The sequence below is a fragment of the Oryctolagus cuniculus genome, chromosome 8, assembly GCF_051225735.1.
Source record: "Oryctolagus cuniculus isolate XC-2025 breed Fujian yellow rabbit chromosome 8, ASM5122573v1, whole genome shotgun sequence".
NCBI lineage: Eukaryota > Metazoa > Chordata > Mammalia > Lagomorpha > Leporidae > Oryctolagus > Oryctolagus cuniculus.
This window is the reverse complement of record NC_142874.1, coordinates 83,762,040-83,777,145: the sequence shown is the minus strand read 5'-3', so window position 1 is coordinate 83,777,145 and position 15,106 is coordinate 83,762,040. Positions and strand designations below refer to the sequence as shown.

Genomic DNA, 15,106 nt, shown 5'->3' with positions numbered 1-15,106 from the left:
CTATGTGGAAGTTTGAAAAACTGTAACAGATACTCAGTTGAAAGAGTAAAATCATTTTTACAAGTATTTATTTGGAGGCCAGCATTGTGGTGCAATGGGTTAAGTTGTCACCTTTAATGCTAGCATCACATTTGATGCACCATTTCTAGTCCTAACTGTTCCACTTTTGATCCAGATTGCTGCTAATGTGCCTGGGAAGGTGGCAGAAGATGGCCCAGGTACTTAGGAACCTGCACCCATGTAGGAGAACTGGTTGGAGTTCCTGGCTCTGGCTTTGGCCTGGTCCGGGCCTGGCCATTGTGGGCATTTCTGGAGTGAACCAGAGGATGGATTTTCTCTCTCTTGCTCTCTCTTCTCATCTGCTCTCTCATTTTCCTTGTAGCTCTACCTTTCAAATAAGTAAATAAATCTTTTTAAAAAAAGACTTTGTTTGAGAAGCAGAGAGATGATCAGAAAAACAGAGAGCAAGTGAGCTCCCATCTGCTACTTCATTCCCCATATGCCAACAGTGGCAAGGCTGGAGCCAAGATCCGGGAACTCCATCCAGGTCTCTCATGTGGGTGGCTTGGACACAACTACTTGAGCCATCACTGCTGCCTGCCAGAGTGTACATCAGCAGAAAGCTGGAATCAGTAGCTGGAACCAGGAATTGAACCAAGGTACTCCAGTGTGGGGAGCAACTGGGAGTAACTCGGACTGGACTAAGTTACTGGAATTAAGACTTATTCTGTGCATCTGCTCTCCCACAATATGGCGCTGGGAGAGGAGGAAACAGCTTCTACACAGCTGCCTCCAGTTCAACCAATAAACAGCAGGACCTGCTCCTGATTGGAGGAGAGCAGCGTGCTCGGCGTGTGGGTAGCAGAGTTGGGATTGGTGGAAGAGGACTATAAAGGAGGAGAGAGACAACATGCACGGGGAACATCTATCTGAAGGAACACCTGTGCAGCCCCCGAGAGAGCCAGCCGGCGGTGTGCCGCTCCCCCACGGAAGTGGGGAAAGTGGCAGGGGGAACCGCCCTTCCACGGAGGTGGAAGGGACGGTAGCCAACCCGGGAAGAACCAGCAGCAAACCCGGGGAGGGCCGAGCAGACCAAAGAACAGCGCAGGGTCCTGTGTCATTCCTCCACGAAGACGGGGAGCGACACTCCAGTATGGGAGGTGGGCCCCATAACCACTAGGCTAAATGCCTGTCCTTTTTTTTTTTTTAACTTTTATTTAATGAATATAAATTTCCAAAGTGCGATTTATGGATTACAATGGCTTCCCCCCCATACCGTCCCTCCCACCCACAACCCTCCCCTTTTCCACTCCCTCTCCCCTTCCATTCACATCAAGATTCATTTTCGATTATCTTAATATACAGAAGATCAGCTTAGTATACATTAAGTAAGGATTTCAACAGTTTGCTCCCACACAGAAACATAAAGTGAAAAATAATAGATGATTTTTTAAATGATGATGAAATCAGATCAGACCTATTGTCATGTTTAATCCCAGTAAGAAAAGAAATGCCTGCCCTTTTTAAAAAATTGATTTATTCATTTGAGAAGCAGAGAGACAGAGGTAAAGTCATTTTAATTAAATTTGTAGAGTTTTCCTCTTTAAACTAATAGTTCTTATGGGTCAGGAATAAAATGTCTAGTGTCTTGTACTTTGTCTCATAAGTCAGCATGGCCTGGTTTGAGGAAGCAATGATGTATTATTAAACAAGCAATTCTGATTGGAATATATTTTCTTTTAACAGCTTTAAATCACCTAGTATTTCTTTTTAGCTGTTCATTTCTTGGAAAAACTTATTTTAGGAGCTATTTTGAAAATTTAGTATCTGGTAGCTTTTGGATCTGCAGGAGAGAAGGCCCACACTTCCAGGAATGGAGAGTCCCTACCCGCACTTCCGGGAACCAAAAGTCCTTGTCAAGGTCCCTGTGGGTGCCTAAAGGTCAACCAATGAGGATCAGACCTGCCTTAACCTTTAACCCCCACACCCTGTGTCTATGAGCCCTCCCAACCTCTGACACGTGACTCCCCCGGTCCCTGCTCTGTTGGGACTGGTGAACCTTGCCCGGGAGCGGAATCCCAATAAAAGCTTGTGAATTATTGATTCATCTGACTGGGAAGATTTGTTACATGTTGGATACCTTGCAGTATCTTTTTGTTTTTCATTTAAAGTTTACCCTAATTTTTTTAAGTCTTATCAGAGTGATAGTGATCTTTGTGTCTGTAGTCATGTACTACTTTTAAATAAGATTTATTTATTTGTTATTTGAAAGGCAGAGTCACAGAGAGGCAGAGGAAAGAGAGAGAGATAGAGAGAGAGTTCTTCCATCTGCTGGTTCATTTCTGCAGATGGCTGCAATGGTCAGAGCTGGGCTGATCCAAAGCCAGGAGCCAGGAGCTTCTTCTGGGTCTCCCACGTGGGTTCAGGGGCCCAAGGACTTGAGCCATCTTCTACTGCTTTCCCAGGCCTTAGCAGAGAGCTGGATCAGAAGTGGAGCAGCTGGGACCTGAAGTGGAACTCATATGGGATGCCAACAACTGTAGACAGAGCTTTACCTACTACACCACAGTGATGGCCCAGCCCATAAATTTTTAAAAATTTTATTTATTTTCATTTTATTTGAAAGGGAAGGAGAGAGAGAGAGAGAGATTCCACCTGCTTGTTCATTCCCTAAATGCCTGGGACAGCCAGATCTGGACCAGGTTGAAGTAGGTTGGTGGCAGGGACTCAAGTGCCTCATCCATCATTTGCTGCTTCCCAAGGTGCACATTAGCAGGAAGCTGTATTGGAAGTGGAGGAGCAGGAATGAAAGTCAGGCACTACATACAGGGTGTGAGTATCTCAAGTCGCCACTTATACCACAGTATCAAGGCCTGCTTCCCCTTAAGTTGTAGTTCGCAGTATTATTAACGTTAAACTTACCTAGTCACAAAGTAAAATGCATTTGTAATTTTGCTTTCTTTAATTAAATTGACTTTTATTATTTTCCTTAATTAAAAAACTAGAATTTGCTTTCAGGAACGAGTTATAAAAGGCTATAGAGCTTAATTTTGCTTCTCTTCTTTATTGACAGTAAGTTCTCTGTTGATAGGTGTGCTTGTTAATGCTGAAATGGTCTCCATGCCTTTTAAGGAAATAGGCACATCAGTGAGATGCTGCCTTTTGATGTCAGTATTTCATAACTCAATATTTTTGCTAATTACATTTATTTCAACAATCATATATTGAAAAGTTCCTTGGTTCCACAATTAAATAGGGGTAATGTCTTCTAGTGTTCCATAGCATAGTGGGGCAACTGTAGTTAATGATAACATATTATATATTGTAGAAAAAAACTGTAAGAAAAGAACTGGTAGACTCCAAACACAATGAAAAGATAAGGAAATGGAAAACTTAATTGCCTGGATTGATTCATTTGCATTGCATGTATGTGTTGAAATATTGAACTGAATCCCAAAAAATGTACAAACATTACTGGTTAGTGAAAAAATTTTAAAAGTTAGAAAAAGAAGAGAATGTTTACTTGGTTGCAGGTGCTTAGCTAGGATTGAGTAATATGAAGACAAGGGAGGATGATTCCTGACCTTGAGAAGTTCAGATACTTGGATAGAGTTTGAACCTCCTAGTTTCAGTTGCTTTTTGGAAATAAAAATGGAATGTCAATCATTCTGAGGACATATAAATGATAGATTTAAGATAAGAAATGGGTGATTTAATCATAATAGAAAGCTATATAGAGATGTGATTTGTTTTAAATATCTATCATTGTATTGAACTTTCACATGAATTTTCTATCTCTCCATATTACTGATGTTTTACAAAAGGCATGCATTGGCCAAAAGATCACTTAATCCCAAATGCATTACAAAGACTTATTGATTTGGATATAACTTGGAATGTCTGAAAATCTAGTTCTCTTTTCTTTACCTAAAGATCCTTTCTATTTTACAGTACTTTGCAGTAAGAATAGTGTTAAAAATAGAAATGGTATTCAAATCTCTTGAATTGGGCAGTGGTGAATTTTCATCCAAAGTTAAGTTACAAAGAAAGTGGTCAGTGATCAAGGATAGATATTGATCTCACATTCCTCAACCTTTATGAATTTATTATCTCCCAAAACTGTTCAGGATTTAAACCCTACACAGTATTGCCTTAGAACTTTGAAGAATATAAAAATAGAGTACCTGAAAGAAGGAAACAGCCAACCTTAATCATTACATTTAAAGGGAAATAAAAGTAATAAAATTGAATTGGTGTAAATCTTCAAGGAGACATATTATATAAATAGGGAATTCTTGTATTACTTCATTGCAAAACAAGGAAATTTTAATGTTGCTCTCATGCAAAATAAAAAGGAGACAAAGGAAATGTTAAATCAAAATAAGGTACCTGAGAAAGCATGTGAGTATAAAAGACCTCTCTACCTATCCAGTGATGAGTTTTCCTCACATCTTCAACTCCGCATTCGGCAGCACCATCTCCTTTTTCTTTCTGCTCCCTTGCTTTTTTTTCAATATTTTACTCATTTTTATCCCACCTGTTTGAAAATGTCATATTGCATCCACTTTTTCCTGGGGGCACTCCTCTGACCTCTGACTGTTCTGATAGGAACTAGACAAGTGATTGCCCATAGACTTTACTGGAAAGGGTCTTTTTTAATGGGGTGTTTGCGTAGTAGCTTGGAGAAAGGCAGATAGATGCCTGGCATGTTGGAGGAAAATCTGTGCCTGTGATGCAGGTCGGCTTCCTTGCCTCTGAGAGTCTGTGCTTTCCTGAGTTTCCCAGGCGTCTTCTTTAAGAGAGACTCCTGGAAAGCCAGCTCTCTGCATTTTGTAATTGGAGAACTCTTGGGAAACTCATGTTTGTCTCCCTGGTGGGAAGTCAGTAGCTGTAGAACTGAAAGCTCCATTTCTGACTTTGAGTTTTGATACTCTGTAGTCTGGTCTGCCAGTGAGGACTTTACTCCAAATCATTTATTGCATTTCTTGCACTGATCTTCCAAGAGGTCATCCCCTAACCTCCAGGCATGTGCCTAATTTGCCCTAAGGATCGTAGTTTTCTTACAACTATAGCCTAGCTCTGAAGCTCCTGATCTTGGTCATACTTGCATTGCTTGGTAAGGCTGTCTTTCTTTCTTTTTTTTTTTTTTAACTTTTATTTAATGAATATAAATTTCCAAAGTACAGCTTATGGATTACAATGGCTTCCCCCCCCCATAACTTCCCTCCCACCCGCAACCCTCCCATTTCCCTCTCCCTCCCCCCTTCCATTCACATCAGGATTCATTTTCAATTCTCTTTATATACAGAAGATCAGTTTAGCATATATTAAGTAAAGATTTCAACAGTTTGCACCCCCATAGAAACACAAAGTGAAAAATACTGTTTGAGTACTAGTTATAGCATTAAATCTCAATGTACAGCACATTAAGGACAGAGATCCTACATGAGGAGTAAGTGCACAGTGACTCCTGTTGTTGACTTAACAAATTGACACTCTTGTTTATGGCGTCAGTAATCACCCTAGGCTCTTGTCATGAGTTGCCAAGGCTATGGAAGCCTTTTGAGTTCACTGACTCTGATCATATTTAGACAAGGTCATAGTCAAAGTGGAAGTTCTCTCCTCCCTTCAGAGAAAGGTACCTCCTTCTTTGATGACCTGTTCCTGTTCTTTTCACTGGGATCTCACTCGTGGAGATCTTTCATGTAGGTTTTTTTTTTTTTTTGCCAGAGTGTTTTGGCTTTCCATGCCTGTAATACTCTCATGGGCTTTTCAGCCAGATCTGCGTGCCTTAAGGGCTGATTCTGAGGCCAGAGTGCTGTTTAGGACATCTGCCATTCTATGGGTCTGCTGTGTATCTCACTTCCCATGTTGGATCGTTCTCTCTCTTTTTTATTCTATCAGCTAGTATTTGCAGACACTAGTCTTGTTTATGTGCTTCCTTTGGCTCTTAGTCCTATCATTATGATCAATTGTGAACAGAAATTGATCACTGGGACTAGTGAGATGGCATTGGTACATGCCACCTTGATGGGATTGAATTGGAATCCCCTGGTATGTTTCTAACTCTACCATTTGGGGCAAGTCAGCTTGAGCATGTCCCGAATTGCACACCTCTTCCCTCTCTTACTCCCACTCTTATATTTAACAGCAATCACTTTTCAGTTAAGTTTCAACACTTGAGAATAACTGTGTATTGATTACAGTATTCAACCAAAAGTATTAAGTAGAACAAATAAACAAAAAAAATACTAAGAGGGATAACATATTAAGTTGTTCATCAACAGTCAGGGTAAGGGCTGATCAAGTCACCATTTCTCTTAGTGTTCATTTCACTTTAACAGGTTTCCTTTTTGGTGCTCAGTTAGTTGTCACCAATCAGGGAGAACATATGGTATTTGTCCCTTTGGGACTGGCTTATTTCACTCAGCATAATGGGTAAGGCTGTCTTTCTATCATATTTGGATTTTCAGATCTCCCAAAGGGAACTTAGATTCTTCTATCATTATTACTAAGGGCATGGGCTATGATGTCAGACAGACTTGGGTTTTTGGACCAGATCTGCACTTTCTTCACCGTGTGGCTGTGGATAAATCTGTTTAACCTAAGCTTCCTTAGCCATAAACTGGCCATATCAACTCCAGTTTCACAGGAGCTGTTGAGATAATTATATGGATACTCATATAAATCGCTTACCTTTGTATCTGACAATAGCAAGAACTCCATAAATTCTCTTTTTCTTTGTTTGCATGCATAGATACACATGTGTGCATGAATTTACCTATATGCATGTTGTTCTGATGCTGTTCCTTTTATTTCTATTTCTTTTTCCTAAAAGACCTGTACTTCAGCTACCATTTTTCTGTGTATTTTGGTTGGTTGTTTTTGAGATTTAAGGAAGCAAATCCCAATAGTATTTTGGTCCTACAAATTTTCCCAGATTGGAACTGTGTCCCTGTTTTCTGCTTTGCAACTAGAGGTAAAGAAACACTTGAAAGAAATAATACCATTTCTCCTGCCCAAACGCAACCTCTTTAAAACCATTAGCTATTTATCCTAGTGTATGCTCAATATTTCTAAATGGTAGCTATTTTCTGAGTGTCTATTTTCTGAGGTATCTGTTTAGACGCCACTAATATTGACTTGTCTGTGAGTAGTTGAGGACGTTTTTCTACTGCCCTCAGCTTTCCCGTTAAGCTCTACCACAGTTTCGAGTAAATAACTAATCAGCGTTGTCCTTATTGTAATTGTGGATTTTCTTCAGTGAGTAGTAATATACTGTGGCTATGTAATCTTTCTTAAACAATATATTTCCTCTGGAATTAATATATTCTAGAATAAAAAGCATCTTCTATTTAGTTTTCTTCCTTCTCAGTATATCTATTGAGAAGAAGCCTCCCAATAGCCCCACAAACATGTGAGTCCACTGAAACACCATTGGTGACCTCTTCATCTGCTGTATGTCTCCCGAAAACATGCTGATAACTCTTGTGCACTGTTTCTTCTCCCTCAATCTGTCATTCCTGTACCTTAAAAACATTTCCTTAGTATTTGATATCGTACATCTTTGGGAGGGACTACAGGGAGACAAGGCATGGTGGGCATGTCCAGCTGGCCCCCAGGGCTTGCCCTGCCTTGGGGACATTCAGTGAAGGTGACTGAGCTCCATGTGTGAGGCCTGGCACAGGCGACTGTCCTGCTCCTGGTGCTGTTGGACCAGGACTTTGCTGCCTTAAACTGAAATTTATCCCATTATCTCCCATCTACCTGCTCTCTGATTATTTAGCACTATTTAGTCAACCTTTATTTAGTCAACTATTTAGTCAACCCTTGTACTGGTTTTCTTCTGCTGCTCTAGACATATTGTCACAAATGGAATAGTTTCTTATAGTTCTGGAAGTCAGAAGTTTAAACTGGGTCAGCAGGGATCTAGGACAGAATCTGTTTCCTTGTCTTTCCACCATTTTCAGGTCACTCACAGGGCTTGGTTCATGGTTCCACATCCCTCTGACCTCTCCTTGTGTCACATCTCCTTCTCCGGCTCTGATCTTGTCTCTTCTCTTCCATCTTTGAAGTACTCTGGCAATCACACAGAGCCAAGCTGGGCGATCCAGGCCAATCACCTCCATCTCAGGATAATTTAATCATATCTGCAAAGAGCCCAGGTTTCTGGGACAGTGATGTGGACATTTTGGGAGACTGTTATTCTTCCTACCACAGTCTTTGCTTTGATGACTGCAGTTTTGAGTAAATGCTGTATCTTTTTTAATACTTATTTTTGTTTTCAGGTGAATATTAAGAAGTTTTTTCACTTTTCATATTTGATGTGGCTCCCAGTTTCATTCCCGTTCTCAATGCCATCATCCGTTTTTACTCCCATTAGCCAATTTCTTTTTAAAGAACTGAACATAGATATGATCAGAGCCACTTTGGGAGATTCAATAAGATGACTTTTTACTGCTTCTGGATACACCATTCCTATTAATACCAATAAAGAATTCATTATTTTCTTAGGGAACATTTTTAGCTAAGATTGGCCTTTTCATTATCTATAATATCTTAATCTTTTTCACATAAACTACTTGTAAGTATAGTTTTTCTCATTCTATATTTCTAAAGCATCGTTAAAAAGATTCAATGAGATATATTTAGGCTCTATTTGGTTTTATTAGAAATTGGAGAGTTGTTACACTTTGATAAGTTAAGTTGCCTCATTGCCTCCAGTCCTCCAGTGTGCTGGAGTCACATTTCAGGTTTAAATAAAATTGGACTGGGCCCTATCTCAGGAATGAGAGGAGGGGCTGGCATTGTGACAGCTGGTTCGGCCACTACTGTGACACTGGCATCCTGTAGCAGATGGTTGAGTCCTGGCTGCTCTGCTTTTGATCCAGCTACCTGCTAATGCACCTGGGGAAAGCAGTGGAAGATGGCCAAAGTGCTTGAGCCCCTGCCACTTAAATGGGGGACCCAGATGGAGCTCCTGGCTCTTGGCTTCAGGCCTGGTCCAGCCTTGACAGTTGTGGCCATCTGGGGAGTGAACCAGCAAATGGAAGGTCTCTCTCTCTCTCTCTCTCTTCACCCTTCTTCATCCCTCTGACTTTCAAATAAGTAAAATAAATATTTTAGAGAAAAGAAATAGAAGGGATTCCCTGTAGCCAGCGAAGAATTTCTACTGAGCTCTCAGCTTCCATTCTGTATCCTCTCTTCCAAGCTACTGTCACTTTTCTGCATTCATTGTTCCATGAGGGAGACCTTGGTTTCTGTATTCCCCAAAGTGCCACTATCCACATGTGTATGCCAAAATTGTACTGAAGTCTGAAGTTATGAAGGGAGGTAGCATGTGGCTTAGACAGTAACCAAAACTAAACAGTAGACCTCAATATTCCCTTTGTCATTCTCATCACAGGAAGCTCCTCACAGGCCTGTGCCAGGGAGTCCATTAAGTAAGTGGGCTCTTCCCTTTTTCCCTTTCCACACTCTCAGGGCCATCCTCCCTTTCCTTTTAGTTCCTGCCATGGTACCAATGTGCCCTCATTTGGGACTTTACCTTTTCGGAGGAAGAGAAAGTAGAAAGGTTTTTGACTGACCCAAAACAGCTTTTCTGCCTAATGAAGAATTCTTTAAAAGGACTTTATCATGAGAAAAAATTTCATCCTTTTTCCCCCTACCTTTCTGAAAAGTTCAAGCCCAAACCCCAGGTTTCTACAAGCTTGTAAAAATGATTCCACTGGGGCTGGCACTGTGGTGTAGCAACCTGAAGTGCTGGCTCTGACCATTTGGGGAGTGAACCAGTGGATGGAAGATCTCAATCTGCTTCTCTGTAACTCTGCCTTTCAAATAAATAAAAAAAATCTTAAAAAAAAATGTGATTCCAGTAGATTCATGGAATGACAATCACTTTAAAAAGCACTCTGACTTCAGAGTCAGCCCTTAAGGCATTCTGGTCTGGCTGAAAAGCCCACAAGAGCATTTAGGCATGGAAAGCCAAGACAATGTGGCAAAAAATGTTCTACATGAAGGATCTTGGTGGATGAGACCATGGTGGAAAGAAGTGGTTATCAAAGAAGGAGGTACTTTTCTCTGAAGGGAGGAGAGAACTTTCACTTTGCTTATGGTCTTGTCTAAATACTGACAGAGTTTCCACACATTCTGTCAAAAGGCTTCCATGGCCTAGGCAGCTCATGTCAAGAGCCTGTGGTGATCACTGATGCCATACATAAGAGTGTTAATTATTACATTAATAACAGGAGTCACTGTGAACTAACTTCCCATGTAGGACCTCTGTCCTCAGAAAGTTGTATTATAATTACGTCTAAGTGCTTGCAAAAGGTATATTATTCTTGGGTGCTTCCTTAAAGTTAATTATGCTTCTAAAAAAAAGTGAAATTAACTTCAAGATGCAATGACTTTGAACAGCCCTTGTCTTGACTGTTGAGGAACAGTTTTTTTTTTTCATGCAAATTGTTGAACTCTTTACTTAGAGTAGAGTTGGTCTTCTGTGTATAGAGTTAATAAAAATGGATCTTAGTGGAGAATGGAACTGGGAATGGGAGAGGGAGGAGGGGAGGAAGAAGGAAGAGAGAGTGGGTGTGAACGTGGGAATGGTGGGAAGAATCATTATATTCTTAAAGTTGTACTTATGAAATGCATGAAATCTGTATTCCTTAAATAAAAGGTTTCTTTGGGCAGTGAGGGGGGAAGGAAGTGATTGTACTGCTTAGCATCTGTGCTCTCATACTTAGCACTCATTTTTTTTTATTTTTTTATTTTTTGGACAGGCAGAGTTAGACAGTTAGAGAGAGAGAGAAAGGTCTTCCTTCTGTTGGTTCACCTCCCAAGTGGCCGCTACGGCCGGTGCACCGCGACAATCTGAAGCCAGGAGCCAGGTGCTTCCTCCTGGTCTCCCATGCGGGTGCAGGGCCCAAGCACTTGGGCCATCCTCCACTGCCTTCCTGGGCCACAGCAGAGAGCTGGACTGGAAGAGGAGCAACCAGGACAGAATCCGGTGCCCCGAATGGGACTAGAACCTGGATTGCTGGCGCCGCAGGCAGAGGATTAGCCTAGTGAGCCACAGCGCCGGCCAGCACTCATGTTTTTTTAAAAGCCACAAGTTTCATAGATGTTTTCCTGTATTTTCTTTTAATGATTTTTTAAAGATTTATTTATTTTACTTGAAAGTCACAGTTACACAGAGAGAGGAGAGGCAGAGAGAGAGAGAGAGAGAGAGAGAGAGAGGTCTTCCATCCACTGGTTCACTCCCCAGATGGCCACAACGGCTGGAGCTGTGCCGATCCAAAGCCAGGAGCCAGGAGGTTCTTCTGGATCTCCCACATGGGTGCAGGGACCCAAGCTCCTAGACCATCTTTCACTGCTTTCCCAGGCCATAGCAGAGAGCTGGATCAGAAGTGGAGCATCCGGGTCTTGAACTGGTGCCCATATGGGATACCGGCACTGCAGGTGGCAGCTTTACCAGCTACACCACAGCGCCAGCCTCCCCCTTTAATGATTTTTTAAAGAGATTTCTTTTTTAAGATTTATTTATTAATTGAAAGAGTTACACACAGAGAGAAAGGAGAGGCAGAGCAAGAGAGAGGTCTTCTATCCATTGGTTCACTCTCCATTTGGCCACAACGGCTGGAGCTGCGCAATCTGAAGCCAGGAGCCAGGAGCCTCTCTTCTGGGTCTCGCACACTGGAGGGGAGAGAGAGAGAGAGAGAGAGAGAGAGACAGAGAGAGAGGTCTTCCATCTGCTGGTTCACTCCCCAAATAGCAGCAAGGCCGGAGCTGAGCTGATCTGAAGCCAGGAGACAGGAGCTTTTTCCAGACCACCTATGTGGGTGCAGGGACCCAAATACTTGGGCCATCTTCTGTTGCTTTCCCAGGCCATGGCAGAGAGCTGAATCAGAAGTGGAGCAGCCACTGGAACGGGTGAGCATATGAGATACTGGCAGGCAGAGGCTTAATCCACTACACCACAGCATCAGCCCCCCTTCTAATGATTTTTAAATTGAGCGGTTATGGGTGGGTGTTGTGGTGCAGTGGGTTCAGTTGCCTCTTGTGGACAATGCCCACATGCCACATCAGAGTGCTGGGTTTGAGGGCTGCCTCCATTTCCTATCCAATTTCTTGCTAATCTGCATCTTGGGAGACAACAGATGATGGATCAAGCAAGTGCATGCCTGCCACCCGTGTGGGAGATTCAGATGGAGTTCATGGCTCTGGGCTTCTGTCTGGCCCAGTCTTGGCTGTTGCAGCCATTTAGGGAGTGAACCAGTAGATGGAAGATCTCTCTCTCTCTCTGTTTCTCCTCCCCGCCCTCCCCCACACACTCTGTTGCTTTGTCTATCAAATATGAGTAAACTTAAAAAAAAGATGAATTAATTGATTGAACAATTAATATTAAATAAACAGAACAGGATATAAAGGGCAATTTCATAATCTGTATTTTGTGTTGGTACTAGGGCCTTGGTAAAAATGCTTTGTGAGCAAAAGTACAGTTATTTTGCTGCACAAGGATGGGAGCATTCTTCAGATATTTCAATGTGTCAGTGTCATGTAGGGCTGGAGATGGGCTTTGTTGTCAGCAGATTTGCTCTTTGGATATTTTTATGTACTTCTTTTCTTTCTAGGTTTTTTTTTAAACAAAATTACACATTTATAAGTATTCCTCTCCTTTAAAAATAATCAGGTAAATTAAAATAATTGTATTCGTTAGGGATCTGAAATCTTTTCTTTCAGGCAATCTACTTCTCATGGATGAATTTGAGAATTCAGACTACTCTTTGTTGCAAAAAAGAAGTGAAGTGCAATTCTTGATTTTGATAAAACATAAAAGTTTTCAATATGACCTAATGAATTATTTCAAGTACTTTATTGTTATTTAAATTGCTTTCAAATCTTAATATGTTAATATATAAAATATTTAAGAAAGATCAAAAATTTGATTCCTTCTTTTCTATGCAAGAGTCAACATTTGTAACATTTGTTTCACAAGTCCTAAGACTGAAACTGACATTTGCTATTTAACGCTGTAAGATTCTATAAAGTCCTTTATTCCATATAACTACTCATATATGTTACTAGAAAAGTGGAATACCTATATATTGTCCATATTTTAGGGAAACATTGTAAATTATCATTCACAAAATGAAGATTATCACGCTACTCTGAATTTCTAGGTACACAAATGATCTAGGGCAGCTGTGAGAGTTTCTCCCTACAGTACCCTTTCTGCAGTTCCTAACATGCACATCTGTTTGCGAAAGAACTGTGGGAGGCAGTTGCTGGTGTTTACTTCCACCAGGTCTGGTCTGCAGCGCGAAGATGTTGAACATGGGATGCCTTTTATGGGGTTCACCAAAATAGTGACCCTGGGTCATAAGAGGGGGCACCTTGGAGGGACGATATAGGTCCCAGCAGCAGGGCTTCCTTTGCCCTTGGTGCCTTCAGCCTGGCCGGCATGGGTCGCTTTTGCATTTTGAGGACCCCGAACGACGGTGCGTGGAGACCTGCCTCGCCGTGGCTTGTCTGATTCTTCCTTGCAGCTGTTGCCCTCTCCTGAGTTCGGGGATCGTCTTGGTGGGTGTGGAAGCACCGCTTGGAGCCTAAGCGTTACATAAGCCATCGGAGATCGGCTGAGACCTTGGTGCAGCTCCCGCCGGGCAATCAAAAAGACCCTTGCCCTCTCTTCCTAGAGTACAATCCAGGTCCTGGAGTCCTGACTCAGGCGTTATTTGAAACTGGTGCCAAACTGGTTGCCCTTGAAAGTGACAGAAACTTCATTCCTCATTTGAAGGTCTAGCTGTTGTTGGAGCTAAGGAAACAATATCCTGTAGCATGGCACTTTGGAATACTGAGTACCTCGAAGTAAAGGACACTGGAAGCCCCTGGAAACAGCCTCAGAACTAACAACTATTTGCTGTCTCCTGCCCTCCTCTCAGTCTCATTCTCCCCTAAAGACATTGGTAGAAACCAGAATTCCTCCTTGCTGAGTCCTTAGGAAAGAATCTGGATGCAAAACTAGAAGTAGTCCACCGTGACTTCTTTAAAATGGATCCTGGAAAGTGTGGCCTAGTAAGGCCACTCATGGTGGTTTCACATGTGCTTTTTCAGAATTTGGGAATTAAGGCACTTCCTTGGTCAGCAGGTCTTCCCTTAAAAATAATTGGAATCTTATCAATTAAAAATGACAGAAGGGCACTTTGGAAACTTTTATATGACCTATATTCTTACACTTCTATATGTAGGCATGGACGAGTAGAAACAAATATGTTTATTAGTGAAAAAGAATACCAGAAACTAATGGCAAATCCCAGAAATGCAAACTTGTATCGAGTATTCAGTGTGCTCTGGCAAGTAGCTTGTGAGATTAAGGTGCTGCACGTGGAGCCTTGGTCACCATGTGATCTATATACCCCAAAATGAGCAGCTGGAAAAGCCAAAGAATAAGGATTCATTAGAATAAAAACCACAAAGTCTGTATTTTATTCGAATGACTCCTCATCGAAATTTATTGACTAACTCTGATGTATTTTTTCATATGGTACAGCACTGTTTTGGAAAGTGCAATGTAAGCCCAATAGAACATTTAAGGTCATTGAGTCCAGTTGGTTCAATGGATATATTGATGCAAACAAGAAAAAATGAAAGAGTGAAAATAACTGACATGTATCCTCAAGGCTTTAAATGCCTTTTTGAAACTATAGAGTTTTCCAAAGGTTATACCCATAAATGGCTCTAGGATGACAGCATGGAGAACACATGTGGAGAAAACTAGACTGTCAAGACATTAGCTGGAGCAGTTTTTAATAGATGGAAAAGAACTGAGTTTGGAAAACTTACCTCCTTTCAACAGAAAACTGTTCTTGAGTTGCACAGATTAGGCAGATCATTCTGACGATTCCACTGGTTAATTCTACTGCTCTGTTGGATAAAACAGTGACTGTTATTTTATTCACAACTGAATAAGATGAAAACTTCAGTTAGTTGTGGGTTTGATCAGATAGTTTGTTTTGTTTTAAATTTTTATCTACTGTAAACATGCTGGTAGTTGTGGGTATTACCAGCTGAAATTTACTTTTACAATTCCTTCTGTCTCAACATCTTA

The 15,106-nt window shown here is 41.4% G+C and overlaps 1 pseudogene; it reads left to right on the top strand.

Annotated features, from left to right (window-relative positions):
- Positions 1–12,017: 12,017 nt before the first annotated feature.
- On the top strand, positions 12,018–14,776 carry LOC127483123 (dimethyladenosine transferase 2, mitochondrial-like; annotated as a pseudogene).
- Positions 14,777–15,106: the final 330 nt, after the last annotated feature.